Below are 11149 nucleotides of genomic sequence, written 5' to 3' on the forward strand. Positions count from 1 at the left end.
GATTATCGAACTGTGCCTACTTTGATATTATCCCAGTCCCTCACAATGGTTTGCTGGATGATGATGCTGAAGATAAAATCAAAGAGGCACAAGTTACTCCTAAGACCTTATCTGGAAAGAATTCTAGGTCCTATAGACAAATATGAAGAAGCTAACAGGTGATTCATTGGAGACCAAACTTGCACACTTTCTTTATCACTACAGAACGATTCCCCCACACGAGGACAGGAGCAACGCCTGCAGAATTGTTGATGAGACGCAGTCTTAGGACAAGGCTGAGCCTAATTCCAATTAGGAGAGGAACAGCCAAGGAAACCAAAAAAGCTACGCATGACTTGCATACTCATGAGAGATATTTTACTGTTGGAGAAGCAGTGTCTGTGGAGAATTTCAGTGGAGGACTGAAATGGTTACCCGGGTAAAGTAAGTTCAGTGACCAGACCATTATCATACCATGTGGAAGTGGAAGGCTGGATCACCTGTAATCATGTGGACCATTTAAGAAAACCCGAGATACCACAACAAGATATGGTTCCACCTGTGGCCATTACTGAACCAGTGTTTCCTGTTGAAGATGCTCAACCAAGGACTGACATGTCTGATGTCTCTATCAGAGTGGAAGACACTGAACTGCAAGTGCCCACTGAGGTATCTGGTGTTCAGGCAGTTCCAGAGAACGTGGCTCCTGAAAAAGAATCTGAAGTAGTGGAGCTGAGACGTTCCACATGAATCAGGAAACCACCTGAAAGACTGAACTTGTAAATTTCATGACCTGTGTAAATATTATGTCATGAAATAAATATACTTGTAAATACAATATGTATAGCAAAGTTAAAGGGGGGAGGAATATAATTATTATGGTTTTGTTAAATTTTAGACTGTACCTTTAAGAATTGTTCTGTGATGTAAGATCACATAATCCGTATAAACCAATGTATTAGCAGCACGGGCTACCTCCGCAGTCAGTGTAGAGATAGTGATGGAGTTGAAAGCACACATGCAGTTGCTGCTGGCTGTATTGTAAATGAACCTAATGCTTCCGCTTAGAAAGATGTCTACAGGTTGACTCTATTACAAATAGGTGACAAGGTCACACACTGCACTGGTGTGTCAGCCTGGATTAGGTGCTCAGTGGGACTTGAAACTATGACCTTCTGACTCAGAGACAGGAGTGCTACCAAAAGGCTGTGGATTGAAACATTCCAGACTCAAATCGATAGACTTATGTTGGGTAAGGGTATCAAGGGACAATGAAAAAAGGCAGGAATATAGACTTGAGATACAGATCAGCTATGATCTAATTGAATGTTGGAACTGGTTCAAGGGGCTGAGTGGCCTCCCCCTGATCTTAATGTTCCTAAAGGCTCAATTGTAAATTTAAGTAAATAATGCTACATATTAATGGCACAGAAACAGCCCATTCAGCCCTGACAGGTCTATGCAGGTGTTTGTACTCCATATGAGCCTCCTCGCATTTTAATTCATCTAATCCTACAAAGATACGGATATTGCTTTTTCTCCTTTTTTTATTCAGTCCTGCTTAAATGTATTTATGTTATTCACCTCAACTATTCCATGTGGCAGTGAGTTTCACATTCTAACCACTCTGTGGTTCTTCTGAATTCCTTAATGGATTTATGAGTGTCAGTCTTAGAGTTGTCCAGTCCCAGCAACTGATCCAGAGGAACATTAGAAAGTTCAGCGCCATTGCCATTGCTGCTCTGAAATCCGGGATTTTATCTATTTTTTTAACAAGTCCTGCTTTTTAGAAGTGAAATCACAAATACTTTACGGTCAGTTGGGATGGAGTGTGTAGATCATCTGGAGGCTGTCACATCCAGCTGCCTCTCAGGGCCTTTCACAATCAGTTCACACGCAGACTAGGTGAGGTAGGTAGCACACAAACTTCATGTTCTCTCCTCATTTCAATTATTTTTGAGTGCTGAGCACCCTTTTGGTGGGTTGCCGGCTCAACAGGGAGCCTAGAAGTGTGTGTGGCTAGCATATGTTTAAGCTCCCCTCCCCCTCTTTAAAGGGGAGCTGAGTTCATTACACTCAAGCTGTTGCTGTGTAGAAATTGGCTACAAACAGAAGCACACCAAATGGAGCAACAGGGAAGAGAGAGGGGTCCCAGGTTTTTGGACCTGGCACTAAAGGCATTCGTACAGGAGGTGGACAGGAGAAGAGAAGCAATGATTCCACAGGGAGCCAAGAGGTCCCCAGGGCAAACCCTGAGAAGGGAATGGGGGTAGGTGGCCAGGGAGGGCAATTCCCAGGGTCTGCCTCCAGCAAGCTGGCAGCAGTGCCAGTAGAAGTTCAATGATCTTGCACAAGTGATTATGGTTAGTAAATATATCTTCCAATTACATCTCCTGTCTGCCGTACCACCAGCCTCTCACACTGCTCAGTGCACCACACCACCCTCACTTACTCATTAGCAATCTCTAGCAATCAGGATGCAAGCTGAACATTCAGATATTTCACCTCACCCTCACAGACCTTCCAATCAGCCTCACATCCTCCCCTCGCTGTTTCCTCAGACCCCCTCCTCCCAGCTATTCAACTATGTTAGGCACATCATCAAAACACATGGAAACATGATGGCTGACATTTTTCCCCCTCTCTTGTAGGATAAGGAGGCCCATAACAGGAGGGGGCAGAGTCAGAGAGGGACATTTACACCTGCATCACCTGAGCCCCCTGGAGGAGACAGTACTCTACATCATGGGGCAGCTGTGACAGAGCCTGTTACATCCAGCATCACCGAGAACATTCAGGATGAGGGAATGTTCCTGCCTTGTGCCCCTTTTTAAATCCCACCCTACCCTTCCCCGATAGTTGGCCTGAAGTGCAAGCTGCAGAAGGTGTGATCCCAGGAATCTTGCTTTCCCATGCAGCGCCTTCCCTCAGGACAACCCCTCCTTTCTGCATTTCTGCTTTCAGGTACTCATGAGTTGCCATCTGGCCAGCCAGTCCCTGAGGAAGGAGCACTGTCACTTGCTCTGACCCTTGCAGCCACCAGCTCTGATGCTGGCACTGTGTGTACTTTTCAGGGTACTATGGAGTTGGAAGCTGCATGTGGTGAATCACTAGGCATGAGTGGGCTGCAGCCAGGCCAGGGGCAAAGGACATTGTGGGTCCCAGCTCCCTGGAGGGCAACTTTGCAGACAGATTCTTCTGCAGGAGGTGCAGACGTGGACCTCGATAGGGCGGCGCATGGGAGAACGTTGACGATTATGAACACCAAGATGGCACACTGTCACTATCAAGGAGCATGAAGGAATGCAACATTATCTTGGTCTCGCACAGAGCTTGCAGCCCATCCGTTCCAGCCTGGTAGCAGCCAACTCCATGAGAACAGTTGTGGGCCCATACATGATCTGCGTCTGGTGCCTGCAGCCACACCATCCAACACCTGAGTGAAAGCTCAGCTCGGGGGCATGAGGTCCATGTTTGTGGCCACACATGCCCAGCTTGGTGCCATGCAGATTCAAGCTGATGTCCCCATAGCTGCGGACACCAGGGTTCAAGGAGGTTTGCAGGCTCTCACTACAATCCAGCAGTCTGTGCACCAGCGGATTACTAGGATTGCTGAGACACCACCCCGAGGGAGTGGCAGTGGCTCCATGGACCGTGAACCTGCTGTCCTCTCTCCAGATGAACCACTACTTCCACTCTGCCAAGTGATCTTCTAAAGGCCAGTCACCCCAGACACCCATGTACAGATGGTGCAGTCTGAGCTAGTTGGCCTAAACAGAGAGTTAGGCTGGAACTGGTATTCACAAGAACATAAGAAGTAGGCGCAGGAGCAGGCCATTTGGCCCATCAAACCTGCTCCACCATTCAACAAGATCATGGCTGGATCTGATCATGGTCTCAACTCCATTTTTCTGCCTGTCGCCCCTAACCCTTGTCAAAATCCGTCTATCTCAGCCTTGAATATATGCAATGACCCAGCCTCCGCTGCTTGCCGGGGAAGAGAATTCCAAATGAAGAAAATAGTCTTCATCTCCATATTAAATGGAAGACCATTATTCTGAAACGGGACCTGAAGAGTACAGGAGGGCATGAAGAGTCCAGGAGGGCATGCAAGGAGCAGCACCAAACATACCTAAAAATGAGGTGTCAGCCTGGTGAAGCTATAACACAGGACTACTCGTGTGCCAAACAGCATAAGCAGCAAGTGATAGACAGAGCTAAGCGATTCCACAACCAATGGATCAGATCTAAGCTCTGCAGTCCTGCCACATCCTGTCATGAATGGTGGTGGACAATTAAACAACTCACTGGAGGAGGAGGAGGAGGAAAATTGCTCAGGTATGTCCAAAATGCAGGATAAGTCCAACTCAGCCAATTACTGCTCCATAAGTCTACTCTCCATCATCAGTAAAGTAATGGAAGGGGTCATCAACTATGCTATGAAGCAGCACTTGCTTAGCAATAAATTGCTCACCCAGCTTGGGTTCTGCCAGGGCCATTCAGCTCCTGACCTCATTAAAGCCTTGGTTCAAACATAGACAAAAAAGTTGAGCTCCCGCGGTGAGGTGAGAGTGACTGCCCTTGACATCAAAGCCACATTTGACAGAGTGTGGCATCAAGGAGCCCTAGCAAAATTGGATTCAAGAGAATCAGGGGAATACTCTCTGCTGGTAGGAGTCATACCTCACACAAAGGAAGATGGTCGTGGTTGTTGGAGGTCAGTCATCTCAGTTCCAGGATATCACTGCAGGAGTTCCTCAGGGTAATGTCCTCGGCCCAACCATCTTCAGCTGCTTCATCAATGACCTTCCTTCCATCATAAGGTCAGAAGCAGGGATGTTCACTGATGATTGCACGATGTTCAGCACCATTCGCAACTCCTCAGATACTGAAGCAGTTCATGTCCAAATGCAGCAAGACTGAACAATATCCAGGCTTGGGCTGACAAGTGGCAAGTAACATTCATGCCATGCAAGTGTCAGGCAATGACCATCTCCAGCAAGAGAGAATCCAACCATCACTCCTTGATGTTCAATGTCATTACCATCAATTAATCCCCCATTATCAGCATCCTGGGGGTTACCATTGACCAGAAACTGAACAGGACTATCAACATAAATACTGTGGCAACAAGAGCAGGTCAGAAGTTAGGAATTGTGCAATGAGTAACTCACCTCCTGACTCCCCAAAGTCTGTCTACCACAGGGCACAAGTCAGGAATGTGATGGAATACTCCCCACTTGACTGGATGAGTGCAGCTCCCACAACACTCAAGAAGTTTGACACCATCCAGGACAAAGCAGCCCGCTTGATTGGCACCACATCCACAAATATTCAATCACTCCACCACCAACGTACAGAAGCAGCAATGTGTACCATCTACAAGATGCACTTCAGGAATTCACCAAGGCTCCTTCGACAGCACATTCCAAACTCATGACCACTACCATCTAAAGGACAAGGGCAGCAAATAGATGGGAACACCACCACTTGCCGGTTCCCCTCCAACTCATTCACCATCCTGACTTGGAAATATATTGCCATTCCTTCACTGTCGCTGGGTCAAAATCCTTGAACTCTCTTCCTAACAGCACTGTGGGTGTACCTACATCACATGGGCTGCAACAGTTCAAGAAGGCAGCTCACCACCACCTTCTCAAGGGCAAATAGGGATGGGCAATAAATGCTGGCCCAGCCAGCGAAGCCCACACCCCATGAATGAATAAAAAAATGTGGCCCCTAGGTCTAGATTCCACCACAAGAGGGAACATCCTCGCAGCATCTACCCCTCAGAATCTTGTAAGTTTCACTTAGGTCACCTGTCCAATGAACATAGGCCCAACCTGCTCAATCTTCTCGTATGAGATAATACCTTCATCCCAGTGACCCTCTTCTGAACTTCCTCCAACTTCTTAAGTAAGCTGTACACAGCACTCTAGATGTGGCCTCACCAAATGCTCTCTTTGGTTGTAGCAAGACTTCCCTACTTTTATACTACATGCCTGGTGCAATAAAGGCCAACATTCCATTTGCTTTCCTAAATACTTCCTGTACTGGAGGCTAACTTTTTGTGATTCATGTACATGGATACCCAGATCCCTCAGTACTGCATCATTCTGTAGTCTCTCTCCATTGAAATAACATTTTTGTTTTTCAATTGTCCCTGCCAAAATGGACAATCTCATTTTCCCCACATTATACTCCATCTGCCCACTCTATATCCCTTTGCAGACTCTTTGTATCCTTCTCATAAATTGCTTTCCCACCTTTGTTTCAACAGCAAATTTGACTTTGTCCCTTCATCCTTCATGGGATATGGGCATTGCTGACAGGACTAGCACTTGTTCCCATCCCCAATTATCTTGAACTATTTTAGTCAACCACATTGCTGTAGCTGTGGAGTCACATGTAGGCCAGACCCAGTAAGGATGGCAGATTTCCTTCCTTAAAGGAGGGAAAAAGGATATTAGTGAACCAGGTGGGTTTTTATAACAACACTTTCAACTCCAGATTTTATTAATTGAGTTTAAATTCTACCAGCTGCCATGGCAGGATTTGAACCCACGTCCCATAGTGTATTCTCCTACTTCTACAGGATTACTAAGAACTAGTGACATTACCAGTGTGCCACCAAACAGCCATCCAATTAACAGCTTGATTCAAGTCATTAATATAGATTGCAAATAGTTGCAGCCCCAACACTGATCCCTGTGGCACCCCACTACAGTTTGCCAATCTGAATATTACCCATTTATCCCCACTCTTTTTTTCCTGTCAGTTAGCCAATCCTCTGTTCATGATGGTATACTATCCCCAGCACCATGAGCTCTTGGTATAGACAGAGAAGGTTAGATTGGGACGGTTACACTGTGTGATGCCTCAACCTGAAATAGTTCAAAAGCACAATGCCTCAAGTACTTCACTCACAGGCATCACAATCTCGGGAGATGTGGCATTGGTAACAAATAGAAGACCATCATCCGATTATAACCTACCCTCTCTATACTGTGTTAAACCATCAGTTGGTTGTTTGCGAAGAATACACCGGACTTCACACTGACATAAATAAGAAACCATACGTAACAGAGAAAGAACTATTTTCGGAATAATTTACCTCTGGCACAGATTTAACAAGCTTTTTAGCTAAACTCCAGACATAAATAAGACGAAGGGTGCCGTTCAAAGCAAGTTGCTTTTTATAGCTTTAACCCAATTAGCAAACACAAATAGCAAAATAAAATTCTATGTATGGTTAATAACTGTTCATTGTGCTCGTTACTGTAAATTAGAAAGCTTTAAACTGACCTGTAGGATGTTTCCAAGAATTCTCAAAGAATCCTTCTGATATGAATCACTGCATTCAGCCTGGGTGAGGTGAGAGCCACACGGTTTAAAGTAAAGATGCAGGAGAGCACAGAGCAAAAGGAGAGACCAGCTCAGGCAGCAAGATCAGGAAAACACTGAGACTAGAGAATGTGACAAAGAGGCATCTTTCACAAAGCTGACAGACCCCAAAAACACGTTGACACAAAATCTGAAATTGAAGTCAGTCTGATACAGACCATGGAACTGGAGTCAGTCAGATACAGAATATGAAACGGGAGTCAGTCTGATTCAGAATATGGAACCGGAGTCAGCCTGATAGAGAATATGGAACTGGAGTCAGTCTGATGAATGATGTGGAACTGGAGTTAGTCTGGTACAGAAGGTGGAACTGGAGTCAGTCTCATGCAGAATATGAAAATGGGAGTCAGTCTGATGGAGAATGTGGAACTAGAGTCAGTCTGATACAAAATAGGGAACTGGAGTCAGTCTCATGCAGAATGTGGAACTGGAGTCAGACTGATGACAAATATGGAACTAGAGGTAGTCCAGTAGAGAATATGGAACTGGAGTCAGTCTGATGCAGAATGTGGAACTGGAGTCAGTCTGAAACAGAATGTGGAACTGGAATCAGTCTGATGCAGAATGTGGAACAAGAGTCAGTCTGCTACAGGATGTAGAACTGGAGACATTTCATACAGAAATGGAACTGGAGTCCGTCTGATGCAGAATATGGACCTGGAGTGAGTCTCAGACAGAATATGAAACTGGAGTCAGTATCATGCAGAATATGGAACTGGAGTCAGTCTGATACAGAATGTGAAACTGGAGTCAGTCTCATGCAGAATGTGGAACTGGAGTCAGTCTGATAGAGAATGAGGAACTAGAGTCAGACTGATGACAAATATGGAACTGGAGGTAGTCTAGTACAGAAGATGGAACTGGAGTCAGTCGGATACAGAATGTGGAACTGGAGTCAGTCTGATACAGAATGTGAAACTGGAGTCAGTCTCATGCAGAATATGGAACTGGAGTCAGTCTGATAGAGAATGAGGAACTAGAGTCAGACTGATGACAAATATGGAACTGGAGGTAGTCTAGTACAGAAGATGGAACTGGAGTCAGTCTGATACAGAATGTGGAACTGGAGTCAGTCTCATGCAGAATATGGAACTGGAGTCAGTCTGATAGAGAATGAGGAACTAGAGTCAGACTGATGACAAATATGGAACTGGAGGTAGTCTAGTACAGAAGATGGAACTGGAGTCAGTCGGATACAGAATGTGGAACTGGAGTCAGTCTGATACAGAATGTGAAACTGGAGTCAGTCTCATGCAGAATATGGAACTGGAGTCAGTCTGATAGAGAATGAGGAACTAGAGTCAGACTGATGACAAATATGGAACTGGAGGTAGTCTAGTACAGAAGATGGAACTGGAGTCAGTCTGATACAGAATGTGGAACTGGAGTCAGTCTGGTACAGAATATGGAACTGCTGTCAGTCCGATGTCGAATATGGAACTGGTTTCAGTCTGGTACAGAATCTGAAACTAGAGTCAGGTTCATACCGAATATGGATTTGGAGTCAGTCAGGTACAAAACCTGAAACTGGAGTCAGATTAATATCGAATATGGAATTGGAGTCAGCCCGTTACAAAATATGGAACTGGAGTCAGTCTGATACAGAATGTGGAACTGGAAACAGTCCGACGCCGAATATGGAACTAGAGTCAGTCTGATACAGAATGTGGAACTCGAGTCAGATTCATACCGAGTATGGAACTGGAGTCAGTCTGATACCAAATAAGGAACTAGAGTCAGTCTGATGCCTTATATGGAATTGGAGTGAATTCGATATACAATGTGCAACTGGAGTTAGTCTGATACAGAATGTGGAACTGGAGTCAGATTCATACCGAACATGGAACTGGGGTCAGTCTGATACCGAATATGGAATTGGAGTCAGTCTGATGCCGAATGTGGAATTGGAGTGAATTCGATATACAACGTGCAACTAGAGTCAGTCTGACACAGAATATGGAACTGGAGTCAGTCCGATACAGAATGAGGAACTGGAGTCAGTCCGATGCCGAATATGGAACTGAAGTCAGTCTGATGTAGAAGTGGAATTGGAGTAAGTCAGGTACAGGATGCGGAACTGGAGCAATTCTTATACAGAATATGTAACTGGAGTCAGTCTGTTGCCGAATGTGGAACTGGAGTCAGATGCACCAAGAATATGGATCTGGAGTCAGTCTAATGCAGAATATGGAACTGGAGTCAGTCTCATACAGAATATGGAACTGGAGTCAGTCTGATGCAGAATGTGGAACTGGAGTCAGATTCATACCAAATAAGGAACTGGAGTCATTCTGGTACAGAATTTGAAACTGGAGTCAGGTTCATATCGAATATGGAACTGGTGTCAGTCTGATGCAGAATATAGAACTAAAGTCAGTCTGATATATAAATATGCAACTGGAGTCATTCCGATACCGAATATGGAACTGGATTCACTCTGATACAGAAAATGGAACTGGAGTCAGTCTGATGCATAATGTGGAATTGGAGTCAGATTTATACTGAATATGGAACTAGAGTCAGTCTGATGCATAATGTGGAACTGCAGTCAGATTTATACCGACTATGGAACTGGAGTCAGTCTGATGCATAATGTGGAACTGGAGCCAAATTTATACTGAATATGGAACTGGAGTCAGTCTGATGCATAATGTGAAACTGCAGTCAGATTCATAACGAATATGCAACTGGAGTCAGTCCGATACCAATTATGGAACTAGAGTCAGTCAGATGCATAATGTGGACCTGGATTCAAATTTATACTGAATATGGAACTGGAGTCAATCTGGTACAGAACAAGGAACAGGAGTCAGCCTGATGCCGAACATGGAACTGGAGTTAGTCTGATATAGAATGAGGAACTGGAGTCACTCTGAGAGCGAATGTGCAACTGGAGTCTGTCTGATACAGAATATGGAAATAGAGTCAGTCTGATAGAGAACATGGGACTGGAATCAGTCTGATGCAAAAAGTGGAATTGCAGTTAGATTTATACTGAATATGGAACTGGAGTCAGTCCGATGCATAATGTGGAACTGCAGTCAGTCTGATAGAGAACAAGTACAGAACAAGGAACTGGAGTCAGCCTGATGCTGAACATGGAACTGGAGGCAGTCAGATGCAGAATGCAGAACTGGAGTCAGATTCAAACCGAATATGGAACTAGAGTCAGGCTGATACGGAATATGGAACTGGACTCAAATTCATGCTGAATATGGAGCTGGGGTCAGTCTGATACAGAATATGGAAATAGAATCGGACTGTTGCCGAATATGGAGCTGGAGTCACTCCGAATGTGAATATGGAATTGGAGTCTATCTGATACAGAATGTAGAACTGGAGTTAGTCCAATACCGAATATGGAACTGGAGTCAGTCTGATACAGAATCTGAAACTAGAGTTAGGTTCATAACGAGTATGGAACTGGAGTCAGTCTGATACAGAATCTGAAACTAGAGTTAGGTTCATAACGAGTATGGAACTGGAGTCAGCCTGATACAGAATATGGAACTGGAGTCTATCTGATATAGAATGAGGAACTGGAGTCAGTCTGAGAGAGAATGTGCAACTGGAGTCTGTCTGATACAGAATATAGAAATAGAGTCAGTCTGATACAGAACATGGGACTGGAGTCAGTCTGATGCAGAATGTGGAAATGGAGTCAGTCCGATGTCGAATATAGAACTGGAATCAGACTGATGCAGAATGTGGAACTAGAATAAGTCTGATGCAGAATGTGGAACTGGGTTCAGTTTCATACCGAATA

This window comes from Carcharodon carcharias, chromosome 20, assembly GCF_017639515.1.
Source record: "Carcharodon carcharias isolate sCarCar2 chromosome 20, sCarCar2.pri, whole genome shotgun sequence".
NCBI classification, from domain to species: Eukaryota; Metazoa; Chordata; class Chondrichthyes; order Lamniformes; family Lamnidae; genus Carcharodon; species Carcharodon carcharias.